The 14,771-nt window shown below is 29.1% G+C and overlaps 1 pseudogene; it reads left to right on the plus strand.

Annotated features, from left to right (window-relative positions):
* LOC119603788 overlaps positions 1 to 14,771 on the plus strand; it is a 47,186-nt pseudogene that overhangs the window by 17,767 nt on the left and 14,648 nt on the right.

Below are 14,771 nucleotides of genomic sequence, written 5' to 3' on the forward strand. Positions count from 1 at the left end.
TAATTATGGAAAAACTAAATGATGAAAATCACAATAATCACAGATACTTTATGTATATTAATTTGCCAATAACTACACAGGCCAACAAAATTTAAAAATTCGAAACCCAGATAGCAAAGTATGCATTTTAGTTTTTAGGATACGATATTTCAAAAACCTGTTTTAATGGAGAAATTCTGAGGCCAGATTTGAATGCTTTGCTCAATCATTTAGAGAAGTATACCTTGCAAAGCTTTGGTTTCTGGGTTAAACATTTGTTGGCCTGTGTTATAGGCAATGATTTTGTGAAATAATTCATATTTTAAATTAATTTGTTTTAATTTGAACGTGTGCTTATATTTCACTTTTATTTCTTCTATCAGCTTTTATATTTGAGACATGCAATTTAGATAGTGAGCCTACAATCATGCATCATTTTGCATTTTTTGAAAAACCTAAATTGTTTAAGTACCCACCTCTGTGGGCTGGTGTAGTTTTTAGGTTAGATTACGTGGGTTGCACGCTAGTAAGTGAGCTTACTCGGAGACCTTGTGGCCCATTGTGATACACTTAGAATTGCCATTCCCTAATATTAATAGAATGGTTTCCCTTCCTTATTTCGTTGACTACTTGGCTCGTTTGGTCTCCGTGAAAACCAGCTGGTTCTTCTGATAAAACCAATCATGTTTACTTGTGACGTATCTCTGAGACAGTCCAGATCATGGAAAAGAGCTCTACCAAGATCGATCGTTTTTAGTATGTCACTATTCAAAAGGTATGTTTATACAATCGGAACAAAAATATGAACTTACCGGGTTTTCTGAGTATACATATTGTTTAAAATACTTTATCAATTCGTTTTAAACAAATTAAAACAGTATTGCCGATATTTACGAAAATCATAATAACAAAAAACAATTACAAAATTCGGAATTTAGTATTGATGCGCCCATGAGTTGTCTCGTTTCGTTTATGATAATTTACGAATTTCAATGACAACGAATAAAACACGTACTACAACTTCATCTAATGATTCCGACCTGCCGCATACTGACTTTCATACGACAACTATTAAAGCGAACCTAGACAACTATAAGCCTCGTATGGATACACAAAAATAGAAAATAATTTTAAAGAATGTTTCATACGTTTGCCCAGTAACCACCTGGGAGACCGGAAGCATGAAGTACAACAAAAACAAGCACTATAATGATAATGAAGCATGTGTCATGTATGGTGAACAAACAACAAATGCAATGAAAATGACAAATCAATGACATGTGTAAGTAATCGTGAGAAGAATTGCAAAAACGTATAAAATACATATAAACTTCTTCGTTTAACCCTAAAAATATCAGTCAGGTATAGCAAAAGCGTTGCTTTCATTTTCTTTCAGTATTTGAGAACACATAATAAATAACAAATTAAAAAATTTTCCTTAAAGACTTCAATATTTGATTGTCCAGTGGAGTTTACAAGAATTTCCTTTACAAAATGTGATAGAAAATTAAAAACAAAAGTTTTGATATACATTATTTTTACACCTTTACTAAATCGTTTCTATTACCTGATACAATGTGAACATAATATTAAAGTTTTACATTCTACCTTTACAACTTTTAAATAAAAAATTAAGAAATTTATATCACTGTTACAACATGTTTAAAATATCATCAAGAAAATTTGCCAGTAATACACAACACCTGGGCACAATATGCCAAACATGTCAAATATTTTAGTGATTTATAAGATAAGAGATGATACCAGTTCAAAGCCTTTGCATCAACCTTTGGCCACGCAAACCAATAACCCTCCAATAATGACAAATGGGTAACTTAACCCTTCTATCACTTCCATTTAGTTCAAGGTTTGAACCTTGCGTTGCATGTTCGTCCGCTGCATCATTACCCTGTACATTGCAGTGTTCTGGTATCCAAAACAGACTTATATTAAACAGCCTCACAATATTACTTAGAACACATTTACATTCTACGATTAGGCACAGGTGCACCGTATAACATATCTATATGGAAATGTGATAATTGCAGGTTGATATATAGTATATGCTTTCGTAACTGTTCCGCCACTTTCCAGATCACTAGGATTTCTACTTGGAGAACACAGCATTAATTAGGGAGATTCAAAGTTTTCTTTATGTCCATGTCAGCAATGTAGATACCGGCACCATCTTGGATACGTCGCTAAATACTGCATTTAAACAGTTTAAAGGATCTAAAAGGGAAGAACCCTATATAATATCAAATATCGTTATCTTATGTTTTGAAAGTCTACTAGAATTGTTATCCTGATCTTATAGACCCATTTCGTATAAGATTTTTGTGTGGTTATCACGCGAAAGTTTACCAATGTAACTCATAGTGCTTTAGCACAATTCTTGCAGCTACACTCCATACATTATGTTCTATAGGGATCAGATATTGATATTCAAAGCATCCTTTGGTGTAGTTTTTAAGGTGCCTGTGATGCCTTACTTTGAGCCTGTGATGCACACCTTTGTGATGCCTACATAAGCACTTCTAAATCAAGTTTATCATATCAGGCCGCAGACCCAAATTTCTCGCCAATGGAATTCTTGCATTTGTAGTAGACGTTGAGTCTCCTTCTTCAATCTTTCCTGAATATTTTTCTTCCATGATAATTTATTATCTAGGATGGTCGCTAAATACTTAGCTCCACTAGATAAGCTTCACTCGACACCATCTAACGTAGGAAGCCTAAAGTCATCTATCTTGTTTCGTCTGGTAAAGCATGCTAGTTCAATTTACAGAAAGTCCTTTTACCTTCGTCCACCATGAGAGTTCATCCAATGCAGTCTGCATGATATCACTGATTATGGACACAAATGTTCCCTTAAACAGTAATACAACATCATCCGCATAAACGACAATCTTTATACATTTGCATTCAAACTGCCTTAGTATAGCGTTAATCGCTAATGACCATCTCCTAATATAGTAATCCTCTAGGATTCAATTGATAATTCTAAGCATGTAGACTATCCAATTCACCAAGAAGTCTTGGATTCCAAGCTCTATCAGCGAATCTCTAATCACTTCAATCACAATATTATTGAAAGCTCCCTTGAAATTAATTTTTGTATATATTTATGATAACACAATACCAACAATAAACACATGTTGAGATGGAACATTGTGCTAAATCAATACAAATTCTAAAATTAGCTCTGAGGGATATTGAAAACTACAATAATAAACAGCACAGACTGTATCAAGTTAATCAAGCAAAACATGAGAATCATCAAATACAGTGGTTATTCCTTACTGGTGATGATACTTTATTAAGGTATGTAAGTGATAGTCAGTTGCTTGTTAGGTGTATCTGGCAATGAAATCAAAAAATACTATACTATTTATGAAAATATATGTTGAGTGTTGGCAAATCTTCAAATGAAATAAATTAAATTGAAATTTTTAGCTTGTTTTTCTACGTATTTGACTAATTGATTTCAATATTAAATCAAACTGTGATAAAAAATATTTTGATGGCATTTTAATCTTCATTAGTTAGAGGATCTTGTATAAATATTTTATGATTTCCATTCTATACACAGTTTTCAAAAGAAACAATGTTTGCAGTTACACAGAAAAAAATAATACATAACTAGAATGAATTTTGTAATAAATTGTATGAATCGAACATGCCTTTTTTTTCCCAAACCATTTTCATTCGGAATATTAAAAGTTCATAAAATGTATGAATTTGTACATGAATGAACTTTTTGGTTTTTTTTTTCTTATTTTCTTTGATTTTCATAAAAAATTGCAATAAATATCCACATTGCAATAAATATCCAATGTTCCATTTTTTTAGAAAATAAAATAATAATAATTAGCGAATTTTTATGAAAAATAAATAAAAATATTGGAAAACAAAATATGAAATAAAAAAACATCAGAAATATAGCTAAACATCCATTCTTCAGACAATCCTGCAAGTTACGCGCATTTTCATTGTTTTCAATCTAAAAATCATAAAGAAATAAAAAATTTTCCAAAGAAAATTTCAAACATTTTTTAACAAATAGAAAAATAGAAAGAAAATTTTTAATTTTTTAAGTCAAGGCTTCTAGATTATTTAAAAAAAAATAAAAATGAAAAAATTCATACAATTTAGGAACTTATTCTTAAATACTATTAACCATAGAAAAATAAATAGAACTGAAACTGAGAATAAGAAATATTACTCTCTCACATGTACAGGTTCTGTGTGATTTTAATACAATTGTATGAGTATTTTTATTTTTGTTTACATAAAATAACAAAAATATGAAAGTACAAAATGTATCCGAATACACCATACCCTACCACATTGCGAGTAAGTAGCAATAAGTTATTTAGTATTTTTTAATGTAGAAGTTATATTCAAGAGATTGATGTTTGCTTAATTAATGAATGTACTACTCATTATAACAATATATAGTCAAAATTTCGTATATATAAAATTTGTTGAGTCGAATTTTATAAATACTCTATTCTTGTATAGCATGTACCGCTTACAAAAAAGTTCAATAGGCTAATTTATGGGCGGATTACATCATTACATCGACGCAGGTGTTACAAACTTTAAGACGTAAACAAAATACCGTTCCCATTAGTGTGGTGTAGGGTGTATTTTGACTGCATTTGGGCTGCTTTGAAATTAACAATAATCGTTCATATCAAGCGTTAATTTTAGCATTAGCACAATTCCTTTGGCAAAATAGCCCCTGCTGCTGCAATAAACACTGCTAAAAGTTATGTTTTCCCATAAAATTATTGAAAACATTTTCAGAAAAAAAAAACAAATTTTTCAATCGTTTTTATTTTTTAATATTATTTTCAAGTGTCAATATTGACTCAACCCAGCAACCACAAAGAGTTTATTTAAAATTAAAAATAATTTTTAATGAAGATCTTTCTTACATTGGTCAACTGATATTGAATAAAAATGGCTAATTCAAACCATTATTTCATAAAATATCGAAATATAATATCAAACAAAAATATAAAAACTTTTTAAACGAAAGAGTTTGTGTTTGTTGGGTTACATATTTTTCAACTAATACATTCTCACGACTTAGGTTTTTGACAGCAGACTTAGGTTTTGTCATACTCAGTTTCAGTTCTATGTATACCTTTTCTATGCTATTAACTTTAGTCAATGAAAGCTGTTCATAATATTTATGCTCAAACTTTTTTCTGTGTAGGTAACAAATATTTTCTTGAAATTTTTTTATTTCTTTATCACTTCTTTCAATGATATACAATTTTCACATACAAACATCATTAAACTTTAAAAATGTTTCGCCATCGTAATGAATTTTCTTCTTTTTTATGGTTTTCGTTAGTATTTCATTGCCATTGGATAAACTTATTTTGCAGCTTTGTTCGTGCCCTTCAGCTACCGCGCCTCATGATATGATTTTGGGCTCTTATTTGCATTCACTGCAATTGAAAGCTTTGCACTCGTCAAGGTTTCATCAGGGAAGTTTAAATTTGCATTCGTTCATTACTATTTTATTAAACTTTAATTTTTCTTAAATAAAAACTATACATGATTTATTTTCTATCCATTAAAGGCTCTCCCTAATGACTATCCCTTGGAGTTATTGCAGCAAGAGCCACCAGTTTCGTTTCACAAATTTTGGCAAATTGATCCAATTGAAGTCTACAGTGAATGGTTTGACGCTGAGGATCATCAACTATTAGCCAAGGAAAATCATGTGCATGAAAATCTTTTTAATTTGGATTATAGTTCCAAGAATCGTAAACTGTTAGCCAAAACGGAACCTTTGAATTTAAACAAGTTAGAGTGCTATATTCGGCTGAGCCGAATCTTAAATACCCTCCACCAGCTACTTTTATATTAATTCTTTTCTAATTTATCAAATATTTGTAGAAATAAGTTTTCTCATATCTTAAATAGAATAATCCCTAGATTCAAACAGCTCAAATCTATTACAATTCCAAGGTTTATTGAACATTACCAACGCTTGGCGGTTTTTATTAATTTGCATGTGTGAAAGATTTAAGGATTTTCAAAATACATATATATAATTTTGTTCTACACAAATTGATAATGCAACTATTTGTTTTAGGGACAGTACCTAGTATGGGAGATATGACCAATTATAGACCGATCGTAAAAAATTCTTTAAGCAAAACTTCTGGACATGAAAGCTATATTTCAGTAAAATTTTGTATCTATATCGTAATTTAGTAATAAGTAATGTGTGTTATGAACCGATAGTGCAAAAATCTTGAAATAGAATTTTGTATCAATAGCTTTATTTGGTAATGAGCAATGTACATTTAAGAGATTTTCTAAAGAGGACCTTGTATGGGAGCTATGACCAATTGTGTATATAAAGACAAAATTTAAAAATTCTGTTGTGCTAAATGTATGGATATCAATATTTTGTAATGTGTTATGTGCGTTTATGTGATTTTGGGAGGGAACCTTTCACAGTAATATTTCTGTGCATATGAGCAGTACTTGTACCAAATTTTATATGGATATCTTAATTTAGTAATGAGTTATGTGCGTTTAAGTGATTTTCGGGAGGGGACCTTGAGTGGGAGCTATGACCAATTATGAACCGATCGGAAAAAAAATTTACAGTAATATTTTTGTGCATATGAACAATACTTGTACCAAATTTTATATAGATGTCTTAATTTGTTAATAAGTTATGTGCGTTTAAGTGATTTTCGGGAGGGGACCGTGTATGGGAGCTATGACCAATTATGGACCGATCAGAAAAAAAATATCTCAGTAATATTTCTGTATGTGAGAGTAATACATGTACCAAATTTTATATAGATAACTTGATTTAGAAATGAATTATTTGCGTTTAAGTTATTTTCGGGAGGGGACGTTGTATGGGAGCCATGTCCAATTATGGACCGATCCAGAAAATTTTTTCTCTGAATGAATTCTATTGACATAAGATTTTAATTTGTAAAATTTTGTAAAGATTTCGACATTGTGACGAAAATTATTAACAAAAAACCCATTTTCCGGGAATATGTACTTTTGTATGGAAGGTATATGAAATTGTGGACCGATTCTGGCAATTTTCATCAGAAGTCAAGCTCTTGTGTAGAAACGAATGTATGCTGATTTTGATGGAATTTTCTTTCATAGTTTTCGAGAAAATTACATTAGAATGTGTAAAAAATGCTTATTTTTTTCGAGGTTGTTTCAAATTTTGATTCATAACTTTTCCCGATGAGAACCGATTTTGCTCATTTTCAATACCAAACTGCCCAGGACAATAGTAAATATTTTGGGTGAATTTCGTTAATTTTTGTTGCTTCGTGTTAACGTGAGAATGTTTTATACAGACAGACAGACGGACGGATGGACGGACAGACGGACATAGCTAAATCGACTCAGAATTTCATAAGGTCCAAAAATATATATACTCTTTTGGGTCTCAGATGAATATTTCTTGTTGTTACACACGGAATGACAAAGTTATATATACCCTCTATCACCACTGATGGTGGTGGAGGGTATAAAAAGATTCCTGTTACTTTAGGAACTTCATTTTATCATTCCAAGGAACACCATGTTGATCTTTAATCAAGTGTTTTTTATATCTATGTAAATAAATAAGAAGCAATATATTTTTCTAAATAAAACCATTTTCTTAAAAATTATAAAAAAATGTCCCAAGGTGAGTTCAGATCTGAATAACAATTGGTATTTCTAAGACAGTTATGGGCGTTAGAGTATGGGTGTTTAGTTTCAATAAAACTTATTTATGACGAATTGTATTGCTTTACTGGCATTTTGAAGCAAGTTAGGAGTTTTAAAGCTATTTTATAAAGAGGACTTTATATGAGGAGTAGACCCAATTATGAACCAATTGTGTAGTTTCTCTAAAAACTTTTTATTTCCATAATGGCAAATTTGGGTACAAAAAGCTAGTTGTATATAATGATAACAATTGTTTCCTTTAATTATTTAGATTTTTTTTCACAATAATGTTTTGAAATCTAGAACTGAAAATATCTATTTTACACATTTGTTTGTCACCGCATATTCACGTTCACAACTTCCACCTTTAGCCATTTACAAATATGGTGGTCATGTTTATGCAACCATTTGGCCATTACTTTAATTTCGATATTATTTTTGTAAAGTAGGAAAAATATAAAACTGCAACTAGTGATTATTTAAATGGCTGTGGCAAACAAGGTTTTGATGGAAAGTGCATGCAGAGGAATGTTTATGTGTGTGGGCTCTGTTCGGTTGCAATGTCGGGTTGCAGCAGCAAATAAATTGCATTAAAAAAATCAAGATTTATTAGTTATATGTTTTTTCATCCTAATTGCCATGAAATACATACATACTTATGGTCGGCATGAATAATATTGTTAATTTGTTACTAGCACTACACGTCGTATGAGTTTTTCATTTCTAAAATATATTATTTATATTTATAAATTTTTAATTTAAATAATCTGAAATAAACTAAAATACATACATTTTAACTCTTTAATATTGGAATTCCAATTTAATGCCATCTTTCGATATACTAAATAAAATCATCAAGTTATTAAGGAAGAGATGTTTTATCACTCTAAATTTAAGTCACGTATGGTCATTAATTTTTGATAAATATTTTTATATTGTACACAAATTAAAAAGCACCTCAAAGTTGTTTAAAAGTTCATTATAAAAACCAGATATTTAAATAAAAATTGCATAATGCCTTCAAATAAAAACTTCTATTTTTTTCAATAAAACCAAAAATAACAGAATAAACAAGTTTGATATTTTGTTTACAGATCACGCGCTTTTTTAGGTCTGAATACATTTTTTCCTTTTTAACAAAAACTTTTAACTAAAAACAAAATCTTCTAAACATAAAAATTAGAAATATATTTCCAAAATTAGGGGAAATTCTATTACTAGCTAAATAATTGAGAACCTTCACTCTTCATGGTTTTAAAGAACACTAAAGCACTGCACTTCAATAGCAAAAATTTAAAAAAGTCGAAAACCTGATACCAAGTAATAATTTTCTAAAAGATTGAGCCGCGATGGATACGAATCAGATTTTCTCCATCATAACTGGGATTTGAAACATCGTGTCCTAAAGTTTAAAAACGAAATTTTTTGTGAGTTTTTAAGACGTTATAATATCGCCAAGACAACTTCAAAAGTATACTTTCGTTTCTGGGTTAAAAATTATTCTGTCTGTGTAATTTCTAATAAAAACTACCAAATCATGTAATTATATGCAACGTAAAAAATAGGTTTCATTTGATTCAAGTTTTACAATTTACCAAATTTGTTTAAATCATTTGTCAATTCTTTCAACATGTTTAATATAAATTTACTTTCGGGCCTGGAAATAAGTGTTTAAAGGTATACCTAATTAACAAAAATATAAATATACGAATAGAAAATAACGCTGTTTTTAAATAGAGGTATTAACTACAGTATTCCATTGACAATGCTTTTGTGTGTTTTTTCCAAATTATGTGCTTTAAGTTCATGGTTTCTTGGCTACACACACCCAAAAAAGAGAGCGTAAAATAAATCAAAAATCCTATTACAATAAATAGTACACAGAAAAAATTATCGGTAGTTTATTTTCAATTAACATGTTTTCCTCTTTCTTTAACTTTTATTTAAACAATTTTTTAATTGTCATAATTATCTCATTGTTTTGATCCTAAGTATACAAATTTGATTAAACTTTTAATTGAATCAATTAATTTTTTAATTGGCTGAAAAAGTTTTTCCAGCCTACTTTTTTATTTTGGTTTTTTGTTTTGATATTTTATTTAAATAATTTCATTATTTATAACGGAAAATAATTCTCAAATAGTCAATAATATTTTAAGCATAAGAAGTTGAAGTTTCATAAATATTTTAATATTTATAAATCACTTTATTTGTTCAAATGTGACAATAAAGAGATATTTTTGAGAGTGCATAACGCATTGTTAAAGGTAAAGGAATCCTTTAATGTTGTAAGCATTCAATTAATGCTTTGATTGTTTCAATCATCGACTTTATTGATTTTTAATACATTTTTAACCAAACTGTTCAATTTATTTGATTAATAAACTAATTAAAATGTAAGTTTAATTTTATTAAATATTTAATTTATCCAATTAATGAATTAACTAATTTTAAATTTTAAATTTAATTACTGATGTTAATTGTTTTGATTATTTCTTTAATTGGAAAAAATGTTTTTTTACAAATTTCATAATTGATATCATAATTTTGTTGATAGGTGCAAAACTTGCTTGATACAATCAATTTGATAATTAAAACACATTTTCAGTTTTTTCTGTGTACAAACTGATAAGGTTAAATACTTTTTAACTTAAGTGACTATTAACAAAATATTGACATTTTTCTTTAACAATTACAAACAAGTAAGAAATTATAGTCGGGCGAGGCCGACCATATAATACCCTACACCTTTGACAAAAATATAATGTGATTTAGTTCCCATAATAAAGCATTTAAGTTAATTGTACCTTGCCTTAGATATACATACTTAAGCCGTTTATTGTTGAATAAAATTGTGGACATTTAAGTGAAATTTTGATGGGGGCTTTTCATAGGGGCTAGGGTCATATGAGAACCTATTATTATGGAATTCGTGGGGGTCATCAAGTCTTGTATACAACTTGGTTATTGCAGCTTTTTGTCGAGATATGAGCATATTAAACATAATTATGAACTTAAAAGCCCTATTCGGCGGATTCAGTTGTATGGGGGCTAGGTGAAATAATGGACCGATGTAAACCATTTTCAACAGGCTTCATCTACGGTACCATAAAAGATCATGTGCCAAATTTCATTGAATTATCTCCAAAATTGCGACCTGTAGTTTGATTACAAGGTTTACAAGCCCAATTGCGGGGTTCAGTTGTATGGGGGCTAGGTGAAATAATGGACCGATGTTAACCATTTTCAATAGGCTTTGTCTCCAGTACCATAGAAGATCATGTGTCAAATTTCATTGAATTATCATCAAAATTGCGACCTGTAGTTTGATTACAAGGTTTATAAGCCCTATTCCGGGGTTAAGTTGTATGGGGGCTAGGTGAAATAATGGACCGATCTTAACCATTTTCAACAGGCTTCGTTCCTGGGACAATAGAAGATCATGTGCCAAATTTTGTCGAGATATGAGCATATTAAACATAATTATGAACTTAAAAGCCCTATTCGGCGGATTCAGTTGTATGGGGGCTAGGTGAAATAATGGACCGATGTAAACCATTTTCAACAGGCTTCATCTACGGTACCATAAAAGATCATGTGCCAAATTTCATTGAATTATCTTCAATATTGCGACCTGTAGTTTGATTACAAGGTTTACATGGACGGACGGACATAGCTAAATCGACTCAGAAAATTATTTTAAGCCGATTGGTATACTTTAAGGTGGGTATAGGATCAATATTATTGTGCGTTACAAACATCAGCACAAACTCAATATACCCTCCCCACTAAAGTGGTGTAGGGTATAACAATACCAGACAATGATTATTTCTTACAGATGATGGTACATGTAAGTCAATTGATGATAATGGTAATGCTTATTACTCAAATATATAAATTTTTAAGCCGATTGCTTCCAATATGTTTTTAGAATAACTAAATAATTTTTTTAAATTCACATTTCTTGCATTCAGTGTTTAGACTTTAATTGTATTGAAATTTTACATTTTATTTCAATATACATTTTTAATTTCTTTTAACGGGATTGAGTGTATTCACCTCATCGATTTCAATATTCAATTAAATTGCAATATAGAATATTTTCGTATAGTTATATTTGTATACATATGTCATACAGTTCATTCGTTTTATATATTTTCAATTTTCCATTCCCATCTCATTATTGAAGGGTTCCAATTTTTGTGGTGGTCCTGTGGCAACAAATTTGTTGGTTAACCACTCGTCAATATTTCTACGGGCACTGATTGTCAGCCTTATTTGTATCACTATTTTCAATAGCGTAAAATTTGCATATACAAACATCACATTTCCACTAAAATTCTTTGTAAAATATTCTTTTGTTTGTATAGGTAGAAGTTTGCCCAGAAAATGTTGGATAAATATACTTACTTTTTTAATGCTGCGATAATACTTTAATACTGAAGATGGTTTGTTTTATAAGAAGTTAGAAGTTAAATATTTAATACATAAATAAACATGAATTTCTTATTTTAATTTTACCATTTAGATTAAAAAATATATATTTCCTCTTTCTCTTGTCCACACAAATATTCATATTACAGCTGTTAATGTTGTTGTTAATACAAACATTTGCGGCATTACGGACCAGAATCACAATAAAAATAGGTTTTGTTGTTTTGTGTTATATATTAAGGTTTGCACAATGCTGCAGCAGTAACCACAATACAAAATAACTTATATTTTTTGTAGGTCTGTATATGGTATTAGTTACTTAAAAAAAGTTTGTCATTTAAAACAACACGTATTGTTAATATATTTTTTATATTTTTTACTATTAACTGAGTGTTTTACATGAATGTTTTATTACTGCGTTTCCTTTAAAAGATGAAAATCTAATCATATAATGAGCAAAAAATTACAATTGTACAATTTGTAGAAAACACCTGTATATGTTTTTTCAAAAGAAATAGTAAAACATTTTAAGAATTTTTTCAATTCTTCTTCATTTTCATTAAAATATTACACACTAAAAGATAAATATAAAGGTCTATTTATTTTGAGTAATTAAAAGATTACACATTAAATATACAAGGTTGAAGAAGGTGTAGAAATGCTTATGCATGTTGTTTTAATATTATGTTTTAAGTCTTCTAATTAGTTAGTAAATTATATAACAGTTCCATCTAAAGTAAGACTGAATGGATCTTAAATGTTAGTTTGTTTTAATTTTAAAAGTCCTGGAGGTTTTTTAAAATATGGCGAGAAAATACATAAAAGCAAAGAAAGTTTGATACTTTCTTCCTTTTTTACTATTGGTTGGGAAAGTGAAATTAGCAAATATTTTCGTCAAGTCATTTAGGAGAAGTAGATAATCTTCAAAAAAAAACTAACATATTTTAAATTGTACTTATACAAATAACAATGTCACTTGAAGTACACCAGAGATATGGATATTCTTTATGTTAATTTGGCTAAATATATGTTAATCTTAGAGGAATAATTTCATGTACACTGGGAGTCTTTAGCAGCAATCTAATGATTGCGAACTGTGGATTATTTTACTAAAAGTTAAAAGTTTTACTAAAAGTTAAACTTGAGAACCCCTCATTGTCCCATACGGAAATTTTTAGATTTTCATGTAAACTGGCAGTCTTCAGCAGCAATCTAATGATTGCGAACTTTTATATTCGTGGATGCAATCCTTAGTTAAAGTATTAAATTAGAAATGTTAAGAGTTTTACAAGGTATCAATTATTGCAATAAGCCTCTCTCTATCGCAATTTGAAGTTATGTTCTTATTGACTCTCTAGTGACCTAAACGATTGCAATCTCTTTTGCTTTGTTAAATGCTTCTTAAAATTTAAGCATTAACTAAAATATTTATATTTTGCTGTATATTTTTCATGGTTCATGGTTATTTGGTCAAAACAAAAAATAGTAAAAGAAAAATAAATCGAAAAATCGCATTAACACTTCTTATCAGATTTTATCGTATTTAGAACAAATAATACACTCTGTAAAGATTAAATACTTTTTGAACTAGTAGACTGTTATTAAAAGGTAGGTGTTTTTTCTTTAACAATAACAAAATAAAGAAAATATTTCCTTTTTGAACGACAAAACTTTTGCTTATGTTATTGAACACTTTAATATGTACTTATTCTTCGCCTACCACAATCATTAATCACCGTTAATAATAGAAGTTAAAAATTACATGTATTTATACTAGAATAAAGGTAAGAGCCAACACGTATTTCTTAAAAAAGTTTTAAATTTTAATGTGTATATCCTTCCAACCATTCATTCGTCAACACTCTGAGTACAGAGAATATACATATTCACAAAGTTCTTAATGACTCTAATAAACTATTAATATTTATATTAATCGTTTGTAAATTTGTATGTCAACACGGCGTATGAGTTATTTAAACGAAATTTATTTAGTATTCGTTGTAAACCATAGTACGTATGTACATACGTACATGGTATATCAAGACTTTAACTTTGATTAATGTAAATTCTTATTTTCTGAAGCCATTCGGGATACAACTGTTACACATTTTAAGCAAAAATCACGTTTGAGCATTTATAATTTAAAACATTTTTAATGATGTGTATATCAAAAAGTACCTTGAAATAAACAATATATTTACAAGTTCATTATAAAAAGGGGACATTAAAATAAAAGGATTAAATGTTTTTTTTAATGGAATCACCTACTTATATAACTGTATTATACCTCCAGAAAATGACAACATTTATTAATTTGTACACAGATCACGTAGTTTAAAACACAAAAAAACTTTTAACTCTCCTTCTATTTGTTTCCATTTAAAATACACAAAAAACTTCCATCGAAAAAGAAATCTGCCAAAAATAAAAATGAGAAACATTTAAACTTTATTCCCAAAGTTTATAATAAATTCTAAACGTTTCACCAATTGCTGCAAATGTTGTTTGTATTTTGCCAACAAGTGACAAAAACAATAACAACGGGCACAGACTTAGAATCAGTATATTGCTGTATGTGCTGTAACATGTAATAAAGATGATTTTTCACATATTGACCAAATAATGTACATTTC

The sequence above is a fragment of the Lucilia sericata genome, unplaced genomic scaffold, assembly GCF_015586225.1.
Source record: "Lucilia sericata isolate MDLA Ls3-8-SP2 unplaced genomic scaffold, ASM1558622v1 Contig000336F_arrow, whole genome shotgun sequence".
NCBI lineage: Eukaryota > Metazoa > Arthropoda > Insecta > Diptera > Calliphoridae > Lucilia > Lucilia sericata.